Below are 24,718 nucleotides of genomic sequence, written 5' to 3'. Positions count from 1 at the left end.
GGTTAGAGTCATTGTTTGATATGAAAGCATCATTTAAAAAGCAGAGACATGTTATCTAAAATTGAATCCATGATCTGATCTATGACATGATTATAATTTCCTTTTTTATAAAGATGTCTATTTAACTCATGTACAGACAATTTTAAAATTGTTAGATAGTTAAAATTATAGGAATATGTCACTCTTAATAATTAGTTTGACGAAGGCTTAATGCAAAATTTGACAAGTTCTGATTCAGAAATAAAGAGGGAATTTCCTAATGGGGATGTAGAGCAACTCTGTTAATAGCTCTGACCTCAGAACGTAGAATGCTGCTCCATCACAGCTCACCTTTAAAATTGCCCAAGAGTTAGTAAAAGCCAATGTGATTATACCCTGTTCAAGGGATGTGTTCTTACCATTTGTTGAATTTGTGGACATTGTATCCTGTGCCTTCATTTTCCTACTGGCAAACTCCTCTACATCTTCCAAGACCCACCTCTGAGACTCGTCTGCATGTTCCTGAGGTATTGTGATCATGTCATTGTCATCAGACACACTTCCCCTTTGGATTTTGTTTATGAGACAAAATTTTCTCCTAAGCAAAGACTGCGTTATTTGTTCAAGGAAGGACAGAAAAGAGCTGAATGACAAAGAGGTGATAAATAATTTGTGCATAGGCAACATGGTTAACTTGCTTCTCAATTCATAAATTGAAAACTGAGTTTGGGAAAAAGCAATCTGTACTGTGGGCCTAAGTATAATTTGGTTATTTGGATTAATAGTAGCAGAAGATCTATTACTATGAAATATAGCTCTTATGGTATATCAATAGCAATATGCTTGGCACATGTTTTACTCATTAAATATTTTCTAGATGAAATAATGGATTATAGTATAAGATTTGAAAATGAGGCTTCCCCTGATCTACCTTTCATAGCTGAATGGCAATGGGCACACTCTTTAACCTCATTTCAACTCATTGGCTTGTTGGGAGCTAAATAAAAATCTGTCTATCCACCAATATCTATTTATGTATCTGTGTATATATGTGTGTATGTATATATCTGTCTGTCTATCATCAGGTTTGTCTATCTCCCAAATTAATATGTTGAAGTCTTAACCTGTATTATCTCAGAATATGGCCTTGCTTGTATTTTTTTTCCACATTAACAGATAGGATGAGGTCATACCAGAGTAGGGTGGACTCTAAGTCCTTATGAAAGGGGTAAATTAGGACCTCAAAAGGCCAGAATAAAGAAAACATGAAGAGCCACAGAGAGAGGACCATGTTAAGCCTAGGAGAGAGGTTTGGAACAGCTCCTTCCCTCATAGCCCCTCGAAAGAGCCAATTATGCTGACCCTTGACTACCAAATTCTGGCTTCCAGAACTGTGAGATAACAAATTTCCATTGTTTAAACCACCTAGTGTCTGGTACATTGTTATGGCAACCCTAGCGTGCTAATCTATCTATCTGTTCTACTCAGTTTATATAATTATAGTGCTATAGCATGCATAGAGTTCATAGAGTTAATGCCCAAGAAGGGATAGATATCCAAAAAGCTACAGTAGCATCAGCAATGGTAACCATTAAGACAAATTCAGGCAAAAAAAAAAAAAAATACGGTGGCCTACATGTCAGTCTAAAAATAGGGCTTCAATCCAATGACTGATAGTTTTGTGAAGGAGACCTAGAATGCAGGCTAATTTGGGCAACCATTAAAAATCATTTGTTTGGATCAGGAAGGTATCCAAATTTGACATTCTTTTTTATCTTTCATTTATAATGTAATGTTTTGATATTTTCTTATAAACTGTTGATTAAAATTTATGTTGAAATTTTATACAAAGTTTTATTTTAATGGTAATAGATGAGTTCATGGTATTTTACAGCCTGATGTGTGTATTTATATATATATATATATATATAAAATATATATATGAAGAGAAAACTTTAACAATTGGTCATTTAAGAAGGCATTACTCCAGACCTGCTGACACTAGGTATTCCATATTAAATGTTCATGTCTTAAAAATAATAGTCCACGTTTAGAAAATATTTAGCTATTGGTTCATTTTGGGAGGTCAGTATGCATTTCTTGCTTTGCACGTACTTTGCCGCTCTTCTTTTCTGCATCCCCAGTAGACAGATGACCTGGATGATATTGAAAGAGGCATGGTCACATATCATCATCATGACTCAGAGTTCACCAACATAAAATATGGGCCACAGTTAAATATTGGATAGCACTAAAACTTATCAGTTTATGAAAATCTGAAAAATATATTTTTCCCTGAAACTTTTGTTCAACATGATTTTTCCTTTGGGTGATAAACCAAGCTTGTTCTGTCAAATGTGTCAACAAATACTCTTTTTGTATTGCCTAATTGCAGAGAAAAATAAGACAATGAACTGGGGTTGAGGGGTGGACAGTGAGTTTTGCCTTGTGAGGATACACATTCTGTGGATTCTAGAAAATGACAGATTAGTGATAGAGTAGAAAGAATTGCTACCAGGAAATAAGACTATTCTGGTAATGATCAGGACTTCGTGGTAGTGTCTAGAACTGGCCACAGAATTTGTGGGAACCAGTGTAAATAAGAGATCCCTCATTCAAATATTATTAAGAATTTTAAGGTAGCATCAGTGCAATATTAAGCCAAGCAATGGGTCTTTGCAGCCTGGGTATAGTTCATTCACCCCTGAAAGTAGTCTTGGGAGCCACCCTTATATAACACCCAAGAGAGCTGACATTATGTGTCCTTATAATGTGCTGAATGTTGCTCCAAGCCCTGCACATGAATAAAGCCACTTGGTTCTCATACTCTGTGAGATGCCGCCTATATGTGTCTACCTCTGAGCCTGTGATTATAGAGTGGACTGCAATTATGTTTTGTAAAAATTTAAAGGAAGGAAGGAAGGAAGTGGATTGAAAGAAATAAACGGGGAAAGAGGGAAGTAAGATTATCTTCTTGGAATTGTAGAAATGCATGATATATGTTCTCTTTATATTAATAAAATTTTTAAAAATGTAAGCAAACTGAATTTCATAAAAATTAGTCATTTGCCCAAAGTTATAAAACGGATTTGTGTCGGGGTCAGTAAAATCCAGGCATTTTGTTTTCAGAGCCTTTAAAAAAAAAGTACTAGCTCTTCTGTTTCCTGCTAGAAAAAACTTTCCTAAAGAAAATAATTTTAAATAAATATAAACTCCCGGTTCCTGAAAATTCAACAAAATAGAAGTATTTCTCAATCTCTACCTTTTTACTCTTGGACTGATAGCTTCCTATAATGCTTGTGTTTTGCTTAGGGAAAGCTCCTTAAAATGTTATTATTGGATGGCAGATCTTGAGAGTGCTTTATGCTTGCTATTGACTTCATAGAACACTGAACCTAAATATGGTTATTTACATGATGCTCCCATAGACTTACTTAATCTGGTTTACTTTGAAATTATTTTTCCCAACTCTACGTGTATTTAAACTTTTCCTTTTTAAGAGCAAAGCACATTTCAATTTTTAGGTAATATGCAATTAGTTGATGAATTTTCTATCATCTTAAACTTTTGTGTGCTTGCAAAGTGATTTTGATCACAGCAGGTTATGATAATTTAATCTGGATGTGTTATTAATCAAAACCAGCACAGCTGGAACCCAAAAAGGATAAGAAACTCACTAGCACACCAAAAGACCCAGCTTAATTAAGGGGGGGGGGGTGTGCTCATCAAGTAGAGGTGGCCATTGTTAAGGCTGGGTTAGGTTAAAGTACCCTGGCTCCCATGCAACAGGTGATTGGCTTAACGTTCTTAGGATGGGGCAGCTGATAAAGAAAACGGACTTTCTTTCGACTGTTTTTACAGGCAGATGGAGAAACATAGAGGCAGTGAGGTGTCATAATTTACATCATGATTCATGACAAATGCAAGGGCTTGCTGGTCTGCTAGACCAACAGCACACTGACATTCTCTGAGATAGCTGGCAATCATTAACTAAGGGGCAAGATCAACACCAGGTAGCGATCTGCTGTTCTGCTCTAAATTGATTTCGTACATATTGACTTAAAACACTTGTTTAAATTGTTATCAAATCAGAGAAATGTCCCACCTCAATTTTATAACAACGATTCCCTTCAAATGGAAAATACTTCCTCATTTCAAGACTATCATTAGACTATGCATTCTATTATCAGTCTTCAACATGATACTTGTATTATATTAGGTAATAACTGATTATTTGTTGAATGAACTAATAATTAAATGGGTAGAATGATGATATTTTTTAGGGTAATGGGAGGCCTAACTGCTAGGCCAAATGCTTGTCCATATTTTTTTCATTATCAGAGCAGTTGTGCATGCCAATGCGGTGGCTGGCTTTTTCTTCCCAAATATATCTGTGTACTTACTTGATCAAGAATCTCATTCTGTAGGTATCATACTTTTCGGCCCCTGGAGATGAATTTTTAATCTCTCTCCCTATCTCTTTGATGTTTTCTTCCCAATGGCTTTCGAGCTGATTCTCGACCTTTTTTTTTTTTTTTTCCTTCTTGCAATTCATTCTCTCTGACCTCTACCACCTTTCCCACATTTCACTGTTTTCTTCTGCTCTCTGCTGTTTCCTCATGCCTTTCTAGGATTCTGAAAGCTTACTTCCTTCTCTCTATGCATTCCCAGCTCCAAGCTTTTACTCATTTAAATGTTCTTTCTACTTGGAACCTCATACATCCTGTTACACCCTAGGCTCTGAGTGTCTAAATTCAACCCATCCTTCATATTCCAATGCAAGTGTTACTTCTGTGGGCCATATTAATTTCCTAGGCCTGCAGAAACAAAATGACCAAAAATTTGGTAAAATAGTATATATGTATTTACTCCCAATTTTGGAAACGAGAAGTCCACCATCAATGTATTGGCAGGTCACACAGTAAAGACTTTTGGGAGAATCTTTGCCTGCTTCTTCCAGCTTTTGATGGCTCCAGGCTTCCTAACTGGTGGCTGCATAATTCCATTATCTCTGTTGGCTTTCAGTGGTCCTTTTTCATGTACCTCTGCAATCTCAAATCTCCCCTTGCTTTCTCATTTAAGGATACCAGTCATTGAACTGGGACCCACCCTAAGTTTAAAATGACCTTACATGAAGATACTTTATTACATTTGAAAAGACTATTTTCAGATTAGGTCATTTTTGCAGGTACTGGGAGTCAGGACATGGACATGTCTTTTTTAGGGACAAAATTCAAGCAATACCGCATCTTCCTTTTTTTCAGCCAAAGGTTTTCTATCACCTGAACTTTCTATGGCTTTGTTGTTTTTATCACAATTATTGTCATTTTTTCCCTGGATTAAAATTATTTACATACCTGCGTGACCTTCTTATTAAGGTAGAGAGTTCCTAAATATTTTGTTTGCTTCACCTCCACATTCAGGAAAATCTGAACTTGAGTTCTGCATAGTGAGTGCCTGATGAATGTTCACTGAATAAATGCTTGTGACCAAACACACTGAATTATCGTTGGTGCATATTACTTTATTCTGTGGGGACTACATTTCCAAATTGTTTTGTTCATAGACTATATAATCTAAAAGCATAAACATGACCAGGAGAATGCAAAGTAAATATATTGTAGATATATCAACTCTGTTATTAAACAGTATTTGTAACTAAGCAGTATTTGCATATAGGAAGAACATTTGACTTCAAGAATTCCCCACTGTTTATTTTGTCTGTGTCAAAGGAAGCATAAAGTGAACTTCTGTTTTGAATAAAAGCCTATTAAGGAAAATATGCACAGCAGAAAATATCTAATTTTTCTGTCCATTTTTACAGGTCACAAATCAAAGGCTAGTAGAAAACCTCATTTCTGTAGAAGAAAACTGTCATCAGAAATGACAAGTCTGTCATAAATTTAAATGGAATTTAGTACATTACCATGTTGAGCTGGAATTTAGCTTGACATTAACAAGAAGTCAGAGTAAACAAGTACTCTTGTAGGAAATACATTGGCATCCAAAATAACTTAACATGCCATGCAATTTCCATAACCTTTTAAAACTTTTTCCCACTAGGATTTGCTGATAGCTAATCAAGTCTAATTTTCCCCAGTCCCAATGTGTTCGAAATTTATTGGTTGATATTACTTAGCTGAATTCAATAACTGTCATATATCATTTCACAAATGTGCAATTTATTCAATTATTGCATGATTTGCATTTATTTCAGATCAGATTGATTGGAATTTCAAATCTTTAAAGTCTCAATTTCATCTAGCTGTAAGCCTGTAAAAAGCATGAGTCAATTTCCAAATAAAATCAGTCTATATTTATAATTTTACTACAGCTAGTGAAAGCTGGCTTTTAGAATACTTCTTGGCAAAAAGTTCTTGTCACTGGACATGAAGAAAGACAATATGATCTGTTGTTTTAGGTTAGAAAGCTTCTCAGCCGTTGTTTCATGTTTAAGGAGAAAAAAGGCAAATGGTCCAAACTTCTGTCAATTGCTGCTAGAGAAAAATACAATTGTGACATTTGGAAAGACTGGAAAAGGACAAAGAAATAGTGAAGGAGAGCATGTAATCATTCCTGTCGTATGTGAATCTCCACTTAGGAGACTGTCATTCAAATATTTCAGTGGCAAAATACCTCTGGCATATTTGGACAAACTTCTTTTGGGGATATTGTGCATTTAAAGGAATAAATAAAAAGCTGCACATAAGCCTCTCAAGAAGGAACTGACATCTTACTTCCATGTCTGTCCCTTTAAAGGGAAAAGCCAGGAGGGATTATTCCTAATGGAAGTCGCTGGAGTCAGTGAAGGGCCATGACTTGGGTCACATGTTTGCTTACAGCTTGTGATAATCCATTCTGTGTGTCTCCACATCACAAGCACTTGTCAGCTCCTTCGGATTTAGAAATAATCTTTTATATGCTTTTGTGTTTCCTGGACTGTGGAAGATAAGAGGCAGTGTGGCTTTATGCATCTTTGAAGTCATCACAACATTCAGTGTTTATTCTTGGGATGCTTAAAAGGGACATATTCTATTTTAAAAAAAATTCATTTATTTATTTTATTCATATATTTATTTTGAAAGTCAGCTACAGAGAGAGATCTTCCATCTGCTGGTTCACTCCCCAGATGACTGCAACAGCCTAACAGCCTGCACTGGGTTAGGATGAAACCAAGAATCAGGAGCTTCATCCAGGTCTCCCAAGTAGATAGTTGGGGTCCAAGGTCTTGGGCCATACTCCGCTGCTTTCCCCAGGCAGTGAGCAGGGACATGGAGCCATGGGGACGCTTGACTGGTGTCCATATGTGATGCTAGAGTTTCAGGTAGTGGCCTTCCTTGCTACACCACAATGTTGGCCCCTTAAAGGGACATACGCTAAAATGGTAACTATGACTGTTGGTCTACAGAAAACTGAAGACATATCCTCGCCATCATGGAACTTACCCAAGAAGACAGTAACGTGAGAAACAATAATAAAACTATCCTAAGGCAGTACAATGTATTAGTAAAGTTCATAATGCAGATAGACAATAGAGCCGGAGGTGAAAAGATATGTCAAAAAGCTTCCCAAATTAATCACCTATTAATCTTTGAAATAAAAGGGGAAAAGATAAAAAACAATGTGTGATGATGCAGACATAAGTGAGAGCCTAGCATCCTTCAGATATTTTGGGGAATTTGTTCTGTTAATGATAGCCAAATTGGCTGTACTGTAACAGATGATAGACCGACAGCAGAAGATCAACAGTCTAGTAAATGGTATCTCTCATTCAACTCTTCCCTTTCTTCAGTTTCAGTCTCAGGTAAGGGCACTTGGAGCTGTTCTCTATCAGATAATAAGTATCCAACACAAAGCCCTTTGTCTCTACTAGCAAACCTGTACAGTACTCCATCTCAACTACTTCACCTTCTCTAAACACCTTTGAATTTAAACACATATAAATCTTAAGGGTATTTCCAGGGATACAGAAACTGCTCAAAGAAGTAATTGAATACAAGACACTGGCTACAAAAAAACTGAAAAATGAGAAAAGGAGAGTGGATGCAGAAGAAGATTTTTTTAAAATGGTGATAATTTAAACTGAAGCTGGTGATTACTATAGATTGGAAACCAGAAGGTTACACCAGTAACTACCCTGTTAGGGACACTATGTTCAATTCTGGATCTGCTAAACAGGGTTGAAACTCTGGAAATCTACACTCCGTTGTGGTAACTGAACACTACAATAACCCTATCGTTGCTGTAAACACTACAATCTCATCAATTTCCTTAAGTATCACACTATTGGAATCCTAAGCAGAAAGCTCATTTTCCTTTTCAACCTTTTGATCTCTCACAAGTATTCTTCTTGGCATATAGTAGACATATCCGGAAGTGAGCTACCAACCAATCATGGAAAATGTAATTTAAAGATCCCCACTGTTTCAGTTCAGATTGGAGTATAGAATAATTGACATGGGGATTAAGAGACAGATAAAATATATTTTCAGCTTAGGTTCAGGACTGGAGTGGAACTCGATATGAATTAAATCCACAGAGTTAAGAGGTACTTTATGAAATTCTATGAGGGTTTAGCTATATTAAATTATTCTAGAATTTCACTAACATTATCATTCAGTTAAACTGGTAATAATTGTAGCTTTCTATTAAATTGAGTAGAGGTATATGCCATAAAAGATGATCTTTCTATATCTGATTGCTATTCAAAGCAGAGGAGGAAGGTGAAAATGAGACCATAGTGACAACTGGTCATCTCTGGAGCTGTATGTTTCCCTCCAGAAATATTGGAACAAAAATGATGAGTGTGTGATGTAGATTATTCATGGTGGGAAAGTGATAGTATTTGTAAGGATATTTTTCAAAGTTTATGATTTTATACACCATTAAATAAGTAATTCTGTGAACTGTTACCTGATATAAGCAGGTAGTTAGTAATCAAGAGAACCAGTTTTGATAATTAAAACTTTCATGGAAATACATTATTGTATACTCTTGGTACATATATTATAATGATACAAATTTGTATTTGTTAACTACCCTTCTAATTTGGGGCAAAGTGTGTCTACTTTATGCTTCTCTGAGCACTTATTCCAAGACTTTAAACTATGATTTGGTTAATAAGTACTTTTTGTTATAGTTCTATTTTTTCCAGATATCTGAACAATTTTCCAGCTTCCAAATTTTCCTTAATGATTGACAAATATAGACATGTGACAAGGAATGCAGGGAGGAACAGTGTAGTAAATTTGTTGAAGAGGGAGAGAGCATCCTCTAATGAAGATTCCGCTAGATCATCAATATACGAAAATACATTTAATGATCAGAAGAAACACCTAAAGTTAGACATTTGCATAGAATAATAAGGAATGGATCGATAGTATTTATTCCTGGAAATGGGCACATCTTTTCTTTTGTTAGATATTAGTGTGGGGGATTCAATCTACTCATGATTTAGCCCTGTGTGGGTTAAACTCAATGGGCCACAGGCATTCCTCTGGCATTACAATGGGTGCCAGATTGCAAAGGGCTTTCCCTGTGTTTCTGTTTCATTCTCAATGTCAGGCTTTCCTAACATTAGTCTATGTTTCATAGGGTTTTATTTCCATCCATTGGGGTAAGCTTTTGTATTTTTTATGTGATGTTTTACATTCTGGAAGTAGTGGGAGGTAGTGTGCACTATTTGTGGTGCTGTATCAGTCTCAATCTTGACCAGATGAAAAGGATTAGGGCTCATCCCATAGAGGCTTAGCACCGTTGTTGCATAGAGGAGATAAAGGGAAAAGAATACAGGTGGAACTTGCTGTCTTTTTCACAACACCTTCTGATTCATTTCCCTGATGTACACTGGGAGACAGGCTTTCGAAGGTCTCTTGCTTGCTCCCATCTTGCATAGGCACTAAGATACAGGAGGAAGGGTTGGAGCGTGGGTGAGAGGCAGGGGGAAGTGTCACTATGTTCCTAAATCTGTATATATGAAAAACATGAAACTTGTATAACTTAAATAAAATTTTAAAAAGATACATGGAACAGTTGCTGTGAGTTATTGGTAATTTCTCTTTTATCTCTGTTTCCAAGTCACCTTAATGCCAGCCAACACTTGGCTTTTAGCAATTTGTTAAATAAAAAGAGCAAAATTTTGCTAAGCTACTTGTATGCCATTTGTTCTCTCGCCCAGGTGAGTGATAACATGTCCCTCTCCTTATAAGTCTGTTTTCTCACAGATTTCAGGTTAGTTGCTTGCTCTCTAACCTTATTTCTGCTATACATTGAGAAAAACTATGAATTTATATAACCCTTTTTTAAAAAAATTTGGAACAATTATTTTTTTTCCTTCACAATTTGTACATGCTAAGCAGAAACTGGGAATCTGCTATATTCTTTTTTATTATTTCATTTTGTTTAAAGAATACAACCTCATGCATTTAATATGTACAGATTTGGGAACATGATGATTCTTCCCTACCTCCCTCCCACTCATACTCCTGCCCTTCTTCTTCCTCCCTCTTCCTTTCCCTACTATATTCTTGATTAATTTAATTTCTATGTCTGGATATTTTTCACTTGCCCCCTCCTTATACTGCCTCTTACTTCCTGGGTCCGTGATTTGCACATTCTGATCCAATTTACTTTTTCTGATTTTCCTCACTATTGAAATGCAATGTATTGAGTTTTGGGTTAATACTATCTACTTAATTATCTTAATGTCTTTCGTGATCAAATTATTTAGGATATTCTTTATAGTAATTTTCAATTGTGAAATTGATTTTCAATAATTTTCAATTTTCAATGATGAATTACTTAAACACAACAAATGAGAATACATTGATTAATGCTTATATTTTTGTGACTATTACAGTACAAATGTACTGAAAATAGTGATTAAGGAAGCCAAGTTTTCCATGCTGAGTTTCATTCAGTATGATGGCTATTTAAACTTTTATGTGCAAAAATTTATGCCGAAGCAAACATTTGGCATAGTTGTCAAAATGTCTCTAAGTTCAAGTTGTGGTTTACCTCTAAACCAGTTTCCTGCTAATGTGCACTCTAGGAAGCAGCAGATGATGCACATGTACTTGGGTCACTGCCATCCATAGCGAGACTGGGGATGAAGCTCTTGGCTTTGGTCTGGCCATTTATAATATGTGAATAATAAAAATAAAAAATGATTCAGTATCCATTTTGAACTAGATGCGGTATCTTTGTGATGGTATTCTTCAAAATATCTTACCTCTGAAGTTTCTATTTATTATATAGAAAGAAAACATAACTAATAACATTGTATGTGTCTCAGTACTCTGAAAACCAGAAATTTTTAAAAATAGAGCATGCTGTAATGTGTCTTTTGAATTAAATTCCACAAATATGTATGTCAATTAACTATTATATTCCATAAATTGTTTATATATTATATATTTAACATATATGAACATATTACAAAAAGATCATGGGGAATGTGTATTGTGAAAAAAACTGAATGAATTTCAACTGTTTTGCACCAAAATAAACTTATCTGATTCCATTTTCCATGAACCTTTTGATGTACTCATGTGTCTATTCACACACATATATATCTCAAAACAATCCTTTTTCTGTTATCATCTAATCCCAAGTTTTTATATATGTTATTAAAGCATTAATAGTATATTTTATTAATACCTAAAAGGATATGCATAACACTGTTAATCTCAAATGTAAATTAATGCTTTACCTGCCTCTTAAGCTTTGAACATACCTTGGTGATACATTTTTATATACTGTGACACTACAATGCTCCTTTATATTTTGCCATTTTTGTAAATGTAATATGCCATACAGACTCTTCATCACATCCAAAGTGGTCTGTAACATTGCCATTTCCATTTCATACACTACATTATCAACAAGTTTAAAGTTATTCTGTTGGGGCCGGCACTGTGGTGCCCTAGGTTAATCCTCTGCCTGAGCAGCCTGCATCCCATATGGGCATTGGTTCTAGTCCCGGCTGCTCCTCTTCCAGTCCAGCACTCTGCTGTGGCCTGGGAGGGCAGTGGAGGATGGCCCAAGTGCTTGGGCACCTGAACCAGCGTGGGAGACCAGGAGGAAGCACCTGGCTCCTGGCTTTGGATCGGTGCAGCACCGGCCGTGGTGGCCATTTGGGGAGTGAACCAACAGAAGGAAGATCTATCTCTCTGTCTCTGTCTCTCGCTATCTGTAACTCTACCTGTCAAATAAATAAATAAAATCTTAAAAATAAATAAATAAAGTTATTCTGTTGTGGTAAAAGCCTTGTTCCCCAAACCGTATGTGAGCCTGTACAATCATTTAAGTCCAAGACTTTGGGAGAGTTTGGGATACTAAGAGGAATGGGACAGAGTGGGAGATATATTTGGCCTTCTTTAGAGTGTTTGAAGATCAGATATGATCCATCTCTGTAGTTATGAGGGCGTATTTAGTAGAATGAAGCAATAGACTGGATCAGGACTACATAAATTTGAATGGTAAATCCACCCTTTGCTAACCACATGACTGCAGATACTTGCCTTAACATTTGAAACTTCAGTTTCCTTTCCTGAAAAGATATATGAAAGACAACTAATTTCTGAAACTGTTGCCATAATTAATGGAAAAAAATATGTACAAAGGTCTTAGCCCAGGCTCTGTGCATGTTAAGGCTCACTGTACAGGAGGTATAAGCATGATGTTCATGGCTAAAGGAAAGAGAGTCATGGAGGAATGAGGCTTCATTTGCTGAGGTGTGTGGAACAGGCATAATGCTAAGAACTTCATGTCCATGATTTTGTCTTGTCCTCACAATAATCATATAATGTAATATAGGTATTATCACCCTCACTTTGTAAGTTGTTGAAAGAATGGGAGAATTAATGGGGGCATTTAATATTAAAATCTCTCTCCCAAGTTTACATAGCCCAAGTGAATAATAATATTTAAATAACTGTTTGAAATATCTAGTTTTCTTCTGCATTCTTTTTTTTTTTTTTGGTATTAGTATCCAAGGAGGGAAAAAGGGACATCTCCTTCATTTATGCAAGAGATGGGCATTAAAACAAGACGCTGTTTATAGCCCAGGGAAAAGGTGAGACATCAAAGTCACTGAGAAAACAGACATGTCTGGAAGGAGTTGGCATTTCTAGAATAGAGAGTCGAGGTACGGAGGTCATGTAACTGGTGCCCAGAGACTGGGCTTACCTACCTGGGGAAGACTAGAAGTATCGCAGGACTCTTTAGCGAGAGTCAAAGCCAGGAGAACATTCTAGCAGCTGAAATGAAGGCAGAGCAGAAGATATGCATTGTGGATTCTGGTTTCTTTCCACAAACTGTCCAATCCTCTGCCATTTCCTTGACTAAATCCAGTGAACGTTCCCTGATACAGAAACAAGGAAAACACAGACTGGAGGTGTCAACTGTGTTATAGTGCAAAGTGAGAATATTGAAAAACAGACCTGAAAAACTGCCAAGGACAGGAACCGTCTCTTTCTCCAGACTCCCTTCCAGAGTGCTCTACATTCTGAGTCTGTTTTATGAGTATCTGTATCACGTGAGCTCTTTTTTCTCCACCTGCTGAATTTTCTGTTATGTGCTTCACACAGTGATTAATTTTATCAGGCTTTCATTCCATTCATGTAGATCTCTGAGGTCTATGATCAGATCATCCATTCTGACAGAGATTCAATCTGTAATCATTTTGAGAAAGATGCCTACACACTCTGGAAGATAATGAAAATGGGTTTTGAACCATGGCAGATGAATGCATTATTCATCTGCTATAGAGTTATTGAAGTAAGTTGAAGATGAAATGTTTACACAGACTCCACATGTTCCAGCTACTAGATTAGTATAAACAAAGTTATTGCTAAAATCATAAATAAGACTGGTTTGCTTTCTTTATTGGCAAAATTTGTGTTGATTTTTATATTTATGAACTCAAATTTTTATTTATCTTGATAGTCTTTTTAAATATTTATTTATTTATCTATTTATTTGAAAGGCAGTGTTACTGAGAGAGAATGAGAAAGACAGAGGAAAAGATATCTTTTATCTGCTGCTTCACCCTACAAATGGCCACAATGGCTGGAGCTGGGCTGTTCAGAAGACAGGAGCTAGCAATTTCTGTATCTCCCATGTGGATGCAGGGTCCCAAGTACTTGGGCCATCTTTCTCTGCTTTCCCAGGTGCATAATCAGAGAGCTGGATCAGAAGTGGAGCATCAGGGCCTTAAACAGCACCCATTTGTGATGTTGGTGCTGCAGCTGGCAGATTAACCCAGTACACCATAGTGCTGGCCACAGTAGTATTTTTTTAAGATTTATTTGTTTATTTGAAAGAGTTACACAGAGATGGGAGGAGAGAAAGGAGAGGGATAGAGGGAGGGAGGGAGGAAGGGAGGGAGAGAGAGAGAGACATTGAGAGAGAGAGATTTTCCATCCACTGGTTTACTCCCCTAATGGCTGCAATGGCTGGGGCTGAGTCAAACTGAAGCCAGGAATCAGGAGCCACTTCTGGATTTCTCACATAGGTGCAGAGGTCCAGGCTTTGGGCCATCTTCCACTGATTTTAACCAGGCCATGAGCAGGGAGCTGGATCAGAAATGGAGCAGGCAGGACTCAAACCAACACTAATATGAGGTGCTGTCACTGCAGATGGCACCTGCTACACTACAATGCTGGCACTTATCATTTTAATGACAATTTATTTGTTTGATTTCTTAGATTTAAATGGCTCTCTGGGCTACAGTGTGAGTTTCAGAAAGTTTGAAACTTTATATCTCCAAAGGCTACATGGCATAGGATAACTGCACAATTAATATTTGTGATCCAATTCATGATTTATCTAACCAATATTTGAGCTATTATTGTATTTTGTGTTTAGAAGCAGCCTTCTTTTATATGTTGAAATGACTGTCAATATCTTGACACTAAACTTTATTAAACTTGTCCTCCTTATAAATTGTAAAATTTATAATACCATTGTTACTATAGCAACCACTGTCACTATTATAATCCTATAAAATTTATTTTTGTTTGCTTTTTCTCTAATATTTATTTAATTCAGTGTAGCCAATTTCAGGATTGCCAGACAGTTATAAGTTTAAATAGCACAGAACTGGTGAGAATTTGGAATCTGCATTTTCCAGCTCAAAAATATGATTTATTAGCCAACAATTTAATGCATACCTTATAGAAGAATATCATAGAATTCTGATTACTTCTTAAGGCTCCAAACTGATTTCCATAAGAATATTGAAATATATTCAAGTATTCATTGCTTAGATTATTTAATATAGATCTTCTCCAACAAAAGTCTCAATGGTTCCTCCACCAATGGTTTTTATGATGTTTATGTAACTACTATACAACATGAGCTGTGTTGCTTATCTTCTTAGAATCTAATCATGAAAAAATTGAAATATATAATATCTCTTTAAGCTATAAAAATCTATGAATTTTGCAGCTGCACTAAAAGATGTTACTGTAGAGAAGAACAAGAAATACTGTTTCCACTGAGCCCAGAGTGAAAGATGTTTGCTTAGCACCCTCAGTCTCGAATTTGAAAAGACTTGCAAACTAGTACACTGTTGTAAGGTACAGAACCCAGAATCTGGATCTAAATTGCCTACTGCTGATGAGCCATGATATCGCAGGCAAGATTCTTCATCTTGTAATAACTCAAATTCTCTCATCTATAAAATGGAAAGATAATAGCACTTATTTCAAAGTATTGTTGTGGGGGAGTAAATGAGTGAATAACATATATTGGAAGGTTTTGACGTAATAGTTATTACTTATGCAATTGTAAAAGTAACTGTTACTTCACAATTTAGAACCATTCAGTGGCTTTTCTGACAGCCTCAGAGAATATCATCCAAAGTTCTTACCATAGCCCATATGGCTCTATATGTCCTGGCCCTTGTGTGCCTCTCAAACTAATCTCATGCTCCTCTTTCTTGACACGTGCTACCAGTGACTGGCTGTGTTGAAGTTCGCAGAGATCATTAGGCTGTCTCCCATCTCGGCGCCCCACTGGCTACCAATCTGCCCTACTGCAAGTTTCTTCACACAAATGACACTTCTTCATCTCTGAGTCTCAAATGAAAAATGCGTGCCTTTCACGAAGACTTTCCTTGTGTATCTCATGTAATGATTACCCTCTGTATATTTTGCCTTCTATCACAGAAGTCTGCTCTTTCCTTTCCAAGTCCTTAATGTAATCTGGCATTCTTCATTTATTTAGCCTTTATTCTTTTTTCAGTTTTAACTTTTTTTGCAAAAATCTATTATTTGTGTTAAACCAAGATTTTGAACTCTGTCTTATATTTGCAAGCTGTACAATTTAGGGCAAGCTAACTAACTATGCTAGCCTTTATTCTTATTGTGTCTTTCTCAGTAGATCATGTGTTCTTCAAAGTTAAGAAACTTATTTACATTGTCCACAGTTTTATTTTCATTGCTTAGCAGTGCCTGACATAAAAAAAACTCAAAAACTATTTAGTCAACATATATAAAATCAAATTAATAAATGAATGAATATAATAGATTAAATAGGGTGTGTTTCAACCTTAGAAGAGGTACAACCTTTGAAAGAGGAATAAATAATGATTAAAATGGGAGCAGTAGTATTATTCTCTCTAGATTGCTACTTTACTTGGATATAAATATTGCTGTGTACTGGGTATTTCCTAATGGCTTTCAGTGTGACGATTTCAGTAAATAGCAACAACAAAAAAATTAGGAAAGCCATGAAGACTTTGAGACTTAATATGAAAGTATATAATTAGGAGTGGAGTACAGACTTAAGGACAATGAAGATCCTGAAGTTAAAAAAAAAAAAAAACAAAAAACTAATGGCACATAGTTATGGCGCATGAGTGCAACTTCTAACAGACTGTAGGTTCTGTGAGTCCCAGCTGGACTGAACCCACTAGGAGGGTAGGGATGCTGCATTCCCACCTCCTCAGGTGCCATGCTACAGGAACTTTGGTACCCAGTCCATGATTTCTGAATGAAAGGAAACAGTGATCCATATCTTATTATTTAATGCTTTGTAAAAAAAATGCAAATTGTAAGTGTATGCAATAGGAACAAAATATTTAGAACTATGTGAATGGCAGGCATGGGGCAGTGAGTTAAGCCACAGCGTGGGATGACGGTATCATTTAATTGGAAGGCAGTGTACCATAGAGAGAGGGAACCACACAGACACACACACACACACAGAGGGAGAGAAGACACACACACACACACACACACACAGAGAGAGAGAGAGAGAGAGAGAGAGAGAGAGAGAGAGAGAGAGTTTCATTTTCCATCCACTGGTTTTTCCAACCACTGGTTTACTCCCCAAAAGGCTTCAACAATCAGATCTGGGCCAGGCCTAAGCCAGAAGATGGGAACTCCTTCTGGGCCTCCCATGTGGGTGATAGAGGCCCAAGTATTTGGACCATTATCTGCTACCTTATCAGATGCATTAGCAGGAAACCAGATTAGAAAATGAGCAGTTGGGACTTGAACTGGCACTCTGATATGGGATGTTGGCATCAGAAGTGGTGACTTAACCCATTACACCAGCATGCCAATCCCTACTCTGTGAATTTGATACAACTTTTGGCTGATACACCTGGAAGGCAGGGGATGCCAGCCCAAGTGCTCAGGTTTCTGCCACTCATGTGGGAGAACCTGGCTTTGTCCTGGCCCAGCTATGGCTGTGGGGACATTTCAGAGTGAACCAATGATGGGATTTCCCTCTCTCTCTCTCTCTCTCTCTCTCTCTCCCTCTCTCTCCAACTTCCCCCCCCCCTTCTACTTTCTGTCACTTTGCTTTGCAATAAATAAATAAATAACCAAACAGAAACTGCACAAACTGTTGTTAGAATTTTGTTAGAAATTGTTGTGTGAAAAACTGTTGTTTTATTGAAAGTTACAAAACTCTATGAAATAGATATTCTTTTTTAAGATTTATTTTTAAGATTTATTTGAAAGAGTTACAGAGAGAGGTAGAGAGGGAGAGAGAGGTCTTCCATCTGCTGGTTCACTCGCTAGATGGTCGCAATGGCCAGAGCTGTTCCAATCTGAAGCCAGGAGCCTTCTCTGGGTCTCCCATGTGGGTGCAGGGGCCCAAGGACTTGGGCCACCCTCCACTGCCTTCCCAGGCCATAGCAGAGAGCTGGATTGGAAGAGAAGCAGCTGAGACTAGAATCGGCGCCCATATGGGATGCTGGTGCTTCAGGCCAGGGCTTTAACCCGCTGTGCCACAGCACAAGCCCCAAAATAGATATTCTTAATATCTCACTTTACAATTGAGACACTGAGAATTAGATATCTACTGAATTATTGAATATACAGCTGCTGCTGAGATCCATACTAGCTTGGTTCTAGAACTGAAGGTCTCAATTCCTCACAATAATGATCCATGTCTTCCTGATCTGATGTTCATGGACCACTGCTCTTCACATCCAGGGAAGAGAAGTGGAAATAAGATTGGCATGGGACATAGAACAAAGTGAGAATTTCTGTCCAGTTAAGTGTGACTTATTACTAAGAACAGATTGGAATTGGCATTGTATTTCTTAAGGCAATGGTGCAAGCCTTAGGGCTGATAACAGTTAGAGTATGACTCCATGAGAACAAGACATTTTGAGCTTAATCCCTTTATATACCAATTGTTTCCTGAATCAACGCAGACGAAAGCATGAATGAAAATGCATTCCTGAGAGAAGGCAAAGTGAGCCAGTAGACTCTACAATGTCTGCATTAAGACTAAAGGGATGTTCTATATTCAAAGGCCAAAGTTTTCACACTTGAATTACATATTTCCTCATCATAAATTTTTGTCTCAGATAAATATGACTAATATTGACCTTTCTCCCCACCCCCAAAGAGTTAAATGATGTAATCATATAAAATAGAACACATGAATTTTCCAACTGAATGCCAGATTTGAAAAACAGAAATGTGCCCTTAAGGCTTTTGAAATTACAGAGAAAACAAATTTTAAATGTTAAAATAGCTGATTATTCTCTCAACAAATTAGAAAAATAACAAAACATGTATCAACCAAGGAATACTAATGAATGTAACTCTTGCACAGATCAGGTGAATGGCTGAATTCAGCCTATCTCAATAACCCTAATTAAAACATTCTTCTGCTACACAGATTCATTTTTTCCCTATATGTCATCCAGAATTATAATGTTTTCTCTCCAGCTGCTGTCATTTTTGCATGTCTTTTGATAGACAGATACAGACTGGTGCTAATAAAACCACTCTAATATTAAGTGTTCCATACCTAAATAGAAATTGAAGGACAGAAAATAATCACTCAGATTGGATTTCCAATCTTTTCAAGTTATCCCATTCTTCCCTTCCATAGTGTTCTAGTACAGACTACACTGCTTATTCTTATCCCTCTACTTTCATGAAAATACACTAACTGATAAAGCTCTTATGAAGTTGGTTTTTTACTCTTTCCTAATTCCTATCTCTAGGAACACATCACCTGTCTTTTGGTGCTCAGAATTATTACTTAAGCACAAGAACTCTGTTCAGATATTCTAAAGTTACCTTCTCTCCACTTACTAGGGTATGACACTAGACATATTATTGAACCTCACTGTAAATTATAAACCTCTTTATTTTTAAATATATAATTTGGCTATGTTTTCGCTTTAAGTGGAATATTTTTCCTTGGCCCATTTTCAAGATTGACAACATGAGTTGCTTTGCCATAGACTTCATAAATGAACTTTTAAGAACAACTGAATGGTTCAACTCCTTTGTGTCATGAAAGTGGCATGTCTGAAGTAGGGCCTGACTGTTGTTCTTTTTGTTTGAAAGAAACAGAGTAGGGTTTAGCAGTGCATGTGAGCGAGAAACTTTGATTTTGTTGTTGTTGTTGAAAGCTCCCCAAATCTAGGGGGTTTCTTTGTTAGTTATTGTAACAAAACTAATCAATCCAAGTTTTATTTGTAAAATGTTCAGACACCAAGAATTTGCCTATTAAGTTTTGTAAACATTAAATGAAAGATTCCTTATATCATGTTATGATCAGTTCTTGGCATATAACAACCTCCTAAACAATGATATCTACTAACATTAATTAATCATTAGAATAATTATTGTATTTCCATAATTAGACACTATTTTGAAGACAGAAGTAATAACTTCACCTTAATGTAGGTGATGAACTGGATGGAAATGAAAACAAATAATTTTGAAATATTTGTTATTTACCTGGCCAGGCTTACTATATACATGATTATTATTTAATGATTACTATATTATCCTTAGCAAATGATAAAATTGAACCTCAGAAAACTTTTTAATGTTTCCCTAAGATGTATATTGTTAAATAAGAGAAAGACCATAAATTTTAACTTGCTTGCAAAATCCCAATTTAATCAAACAGTTCCACTAACAGTATTCTGAGAGCAAACATATAGCTGTTAATGATATAACCATTCTGTACTATAATGTTGCAATATTTAATTCATGTTAATCCTTGCAAAGAACCTTTTTGGGCAGTGGACATTTAGCTCATTGTTAACCCCACACTTAAGGCACCTGTTAAGATGCACATGAATTATGGTGGAGACCTGGAACAGAAGCCCAGTTCAGGCTTCTGACTCTAGCTTCTTGCTAATGAAGACCCTGGAAAGCAACAGTGATGATTCAAGTGCTTGGTTTTCCTACCACTTGGTTGAGAGACTTGGATTGAGTTCCCAGCTCCTGAATTCAACCCAGTCTAGGCCCAACTATTTTGAACATTTAGGAAGTAAACCAGTGGACAGGAGCAGTGTGTGTGTGTGTGTGTGTGTGTGTGTGTGTTTGTCTTTCTGCCTCTCAAATATATAAAACTTAAAATAAGTAGACATCTAACTTTAAAAAAAAGATAAGGCTTTGTTAGCTTGGAAAGACTGTAGGTCTTCAAGGAGAAATCAGTCTGTAAAAGAATATATACATTGCCATCTATAGTCATTGTATACTGCCTAACCTCAAGAAAGACGCAGGATATGGTCCTGTCAGCTAATCTCCAACATACAAATTAATCTCTATAAGAAATATCCTAGATTGAACTCAGATGAACCATTGAGAGACCAGTAGTTCTGAGATCACTCCTAACTCTCAGCTGTTTGCCTGCTCATGTGTGCTCTTCTGAGCCCCAGAATGCTTGTATTCCATTGGACAATGGAAGGCATTTCCCACATATTCTCATTATGCTGACTTCCCTTTGTAATATTAAATAATCTAAAGTTTAATACATTTACCCAGCTGGCATCTATATTTCGTCTCATTGTCAGTCTGAACATACTACTGATATTTGCTAATTTGGTGATTTTGAAACCCTTAATGAATAAGTAATAATTGACTGATGCTAAATTTTGAAATAAACCTCACAGGAAACAAGTTTTCTTACTTGTCGTTATTCCATGTGTGTTTTATTGTAAAATGATGATCCAGATGCAACTTTAGCCATTTGATTTCCTACAGCATAATGAGTTCATACAAAAAGCATATCGATTCTATTACATAAGTAATGAAATAGTCATGGAGGATCCTCTTTGCAGACTTCTAATTTTAAGAACACTTAAAATGTCACAATTATACTTTAAGGGGGAAATTACATTTCTTACTTAAAAGTCATTATTTTTCATTAAGTAATTTGAAAGGCAGACAGAGAGTAAAACAGACAGGAAGAGCCCTCTCATGTATTGGTTCCCTCACCCAAAGCCTGCAATGAGTGGGTCTGGGCCAGTCCAAAACTGGGAACCCAAGTCGTGTCTCTCCTGTGGGTGACAGAGACCCAACCACACGACTCGTCACCTGCTGTCTCCTAGGATGTCCATTAGCAGGAAGCTTGAACTGGGAGTGGCATTGGGACTCAAACTCAGGCACTTTAATATGCAATGTATGAGCCCAAGCAGTATCTTAACCACTATGTCAAAAACCAGTTCCTAAATTGATTATTTATATTTCAAATCTCAAAAATAGTGTGTCTCAATGAAATAATCTTCCAGAAGCATAGGATGGATGCATAGGATAGAAGGTCAAATAGGATGTGATCTAGAAATGATGAATAAAAACTTTGATGTTTGAATATGTGAACCAGAAGATTATGACAGAATGAAATGATAGGGAAGAAAATTTCAAGGTAGGCATTACCTGTGACATTCCAGGTACAAATTTCATTTTCAGCTTAATGACCCCTCTTTTCAAAAATAAGCTCTAGGTCTTGAGACTATTTAAATGGCACTCTCTTGAGACTCTTTGGGAAACTACCTTCAATCAGTGAGCCTTTTCACCCATAACCCAATTTCATTTTTATTCAGAATACAATATGATGAACCAAAGAAGAATGATATCCCCCACTCTTTGGAACACTGAAAATGAATTTCAGTTCAAAAAGAATTCCTCAAGGTTTTACAATGTTCTTGTGTTCTGTTTATAGAGTGTAGAGCTATCTCCTTCACAGAGAATATGGTGAGTTTTAATTGTAGATAACCTAGTTCCCATGTGAGGAATACAAAATCTCTTTTCCAGCTGTGATGGTCATAGCATCCAGGGAAAATCTTCTCTATGTTTCTTCCTTTTCTACTCTCACCATCTCATTTGTTTTGCACTTAACTGGAGAGTAGTAGTGAAGAAAACCTTGATAATTAACATTCATATAGCTGCTCATTGATCTTCCTATCAGGTGGACATAATTAACCAAGCTACATTATGTTGAATTATAACGCTTTTGAGAACTATAAAGGAATTTCATTTTTCAAAGATCGGCATGCTCCTGTTAAAGATACTCCAAAATATATAGCTTTTGTCCTAAAATTCCTTATAAGCACTTATATTATTCAGGGAAAATCATGTGTGTGTGCGTGTGAATGAAATTACAAACTTTCACAGGTATAATTTTTGAATCAAAAATAGTTCATTCTGACAGGAATGAAGTGATATCTCATTGCGGTTTTCATTTGCATTTCCCTGTTGGCTAGTGATGTTAAGCAATTTTTCTTGTATGTGTTGGCCATTTTTATTTCTTCTTTTGAAGACTTCTGTTGAAGTCCTTTGCTCCTTCCTCAACTGGATTGCTTTTTTGTTGTTGAGTTTTTTAAGCTGCTAGTATATTTGGGATATTAATCTTATGTTGGATAGGTGACTTGCAAACATTTTTTCCCATTGTGTTGGATGTCTCTTCACACTATTTATACCAATGTCTTGGAGTGTTTCCCCTACATATTCTTCTATTAACTTCATAGTCTCAGCTCTTAGATTTAGATCTTGATCCATCTTGAGTTGATTTTTGTATATGGTAAGAGGTATGGATCTAATTTCATTCTTCTACATATATAAATTCTGTTTTTCCAGCACCATTTGTTGAAGAGACTATCCTTAATCCACTGTATGATCTGAGAACTTCTGTCAAAAATCAGTTGATTGTATATATTTGGATTAATTTCTGGGTTCTTTATTCTGTTCCATTGCTCTATGTACTGGTTTTTCTGCCAGTACTATGAAGTTTAAGTTGCTATATATTTGTAGTATGCTTTGAAGTCTGGTATTATGATGCCTCCAGCTTGATTTTTCTTGTTCAGGATTGATTTGGCTATTCTGGGTCTTTTAGGATCCCATATGAGTTTTAGGATGGATTTTTTTCTAGTTCTCTAAAGAATGTCACTGATATTTTGGTAGGAATTGCATTGAATCTGTAGATTGCTTTAGGTAACATAAATGTTTTAATTATATTGAGTGTTCCAATCCATGAGCAAGGTATATCTTTCCCTTTTTTGTGTCCTTGATGATTACTTTCAACAATGTTTGATGATCTTCATTGTAGAAATCTTTCATTTCTTTGGTTAAATTTATTCCAAAGTATTTAATTTTTTGGTGGCTATTTTGAGTGGTATTTCTTTCTTGATTTTGCTTTCTGTGAATTCATTATTAGCATGCAAAAAAAAAAAACTACTGTGTTTTGTATGTTTGTTTTGTCTGCTTATTTTGTAACCTAAAACTTTACTGAATTGATTTATCAATTCTAACATCTTTTGGTAGAGTGTTTAGTTTTTTCCATGTACAACATCATGTAATCTGCAAACATGAACAATTTGACTTCTGCTTTTCCAATTTTGATGCCCTATACTTCTTTTTCTCCCCTATTGCTCTCAGTATAACTTCTCAGTACTGCACTGAGTAAGAGTGGCAAAATTGGACATTTTTGTCTTGTTCCAGATCTGAGGGGAATGCTTTTAGCTTTTCCCAGTCAGTGTGATACTGGCTGTTATTTTGTGATATATAGCCATTATAATTTTAAGGAATGGTCCTTCTATATTTAATTCTTCGAGGGTTTTTATCATGAAGGGGTGTGGAATCTTATCAAATACTTTCTCTGCATCTGTTGAGACGACTCTGTGGTTTTTGTTCTTCATTATATTGATATGATTTATGATGTTTATTGATCTGCGGATGTCGAACCACACTTGCATATCTGGCATAAATCCCACTTGATCTTGCTGTCTTTGATGTGGCTTTGGATTCAATTTGCTAGTATTTTGTTGAGAATCTGCATCTATGTTCATTAAGGATGTATAGATCTGTAGCTTTCTTTTCATGTCGTGTCTTTGGTTTTTGTATCAAAGTAAATGCCGGCCCATACAAAGATTTTGGCAGAGTTCCTTCATGTTCATTATTTTGGAATAATTTGAAGAATATTGGAGTTACTTCATCTTTGAATATTTTGTAGAATTCAGTAGTAA

Source organism: Oryctolagus cuniculus, chromosome 2 (assembly GCF_051225735.1).
Source record: "Oryctolagus cuniculus isolate XC-2025 breed Fujian yellow rabbit chromosome 2, ASM5122573v1, whole genome shotgun sequence".
Classification (NCBI taxonomy): domain Eukaryota; kingdom Metazoa; phylum Chordata; class Mammalia; order Lagomorpha; family Leporidae; genus Oryctolagus; species Oryctolagus cuniculus.
This window is presented reverse-complemented; position numbering follows the sequence as displayed.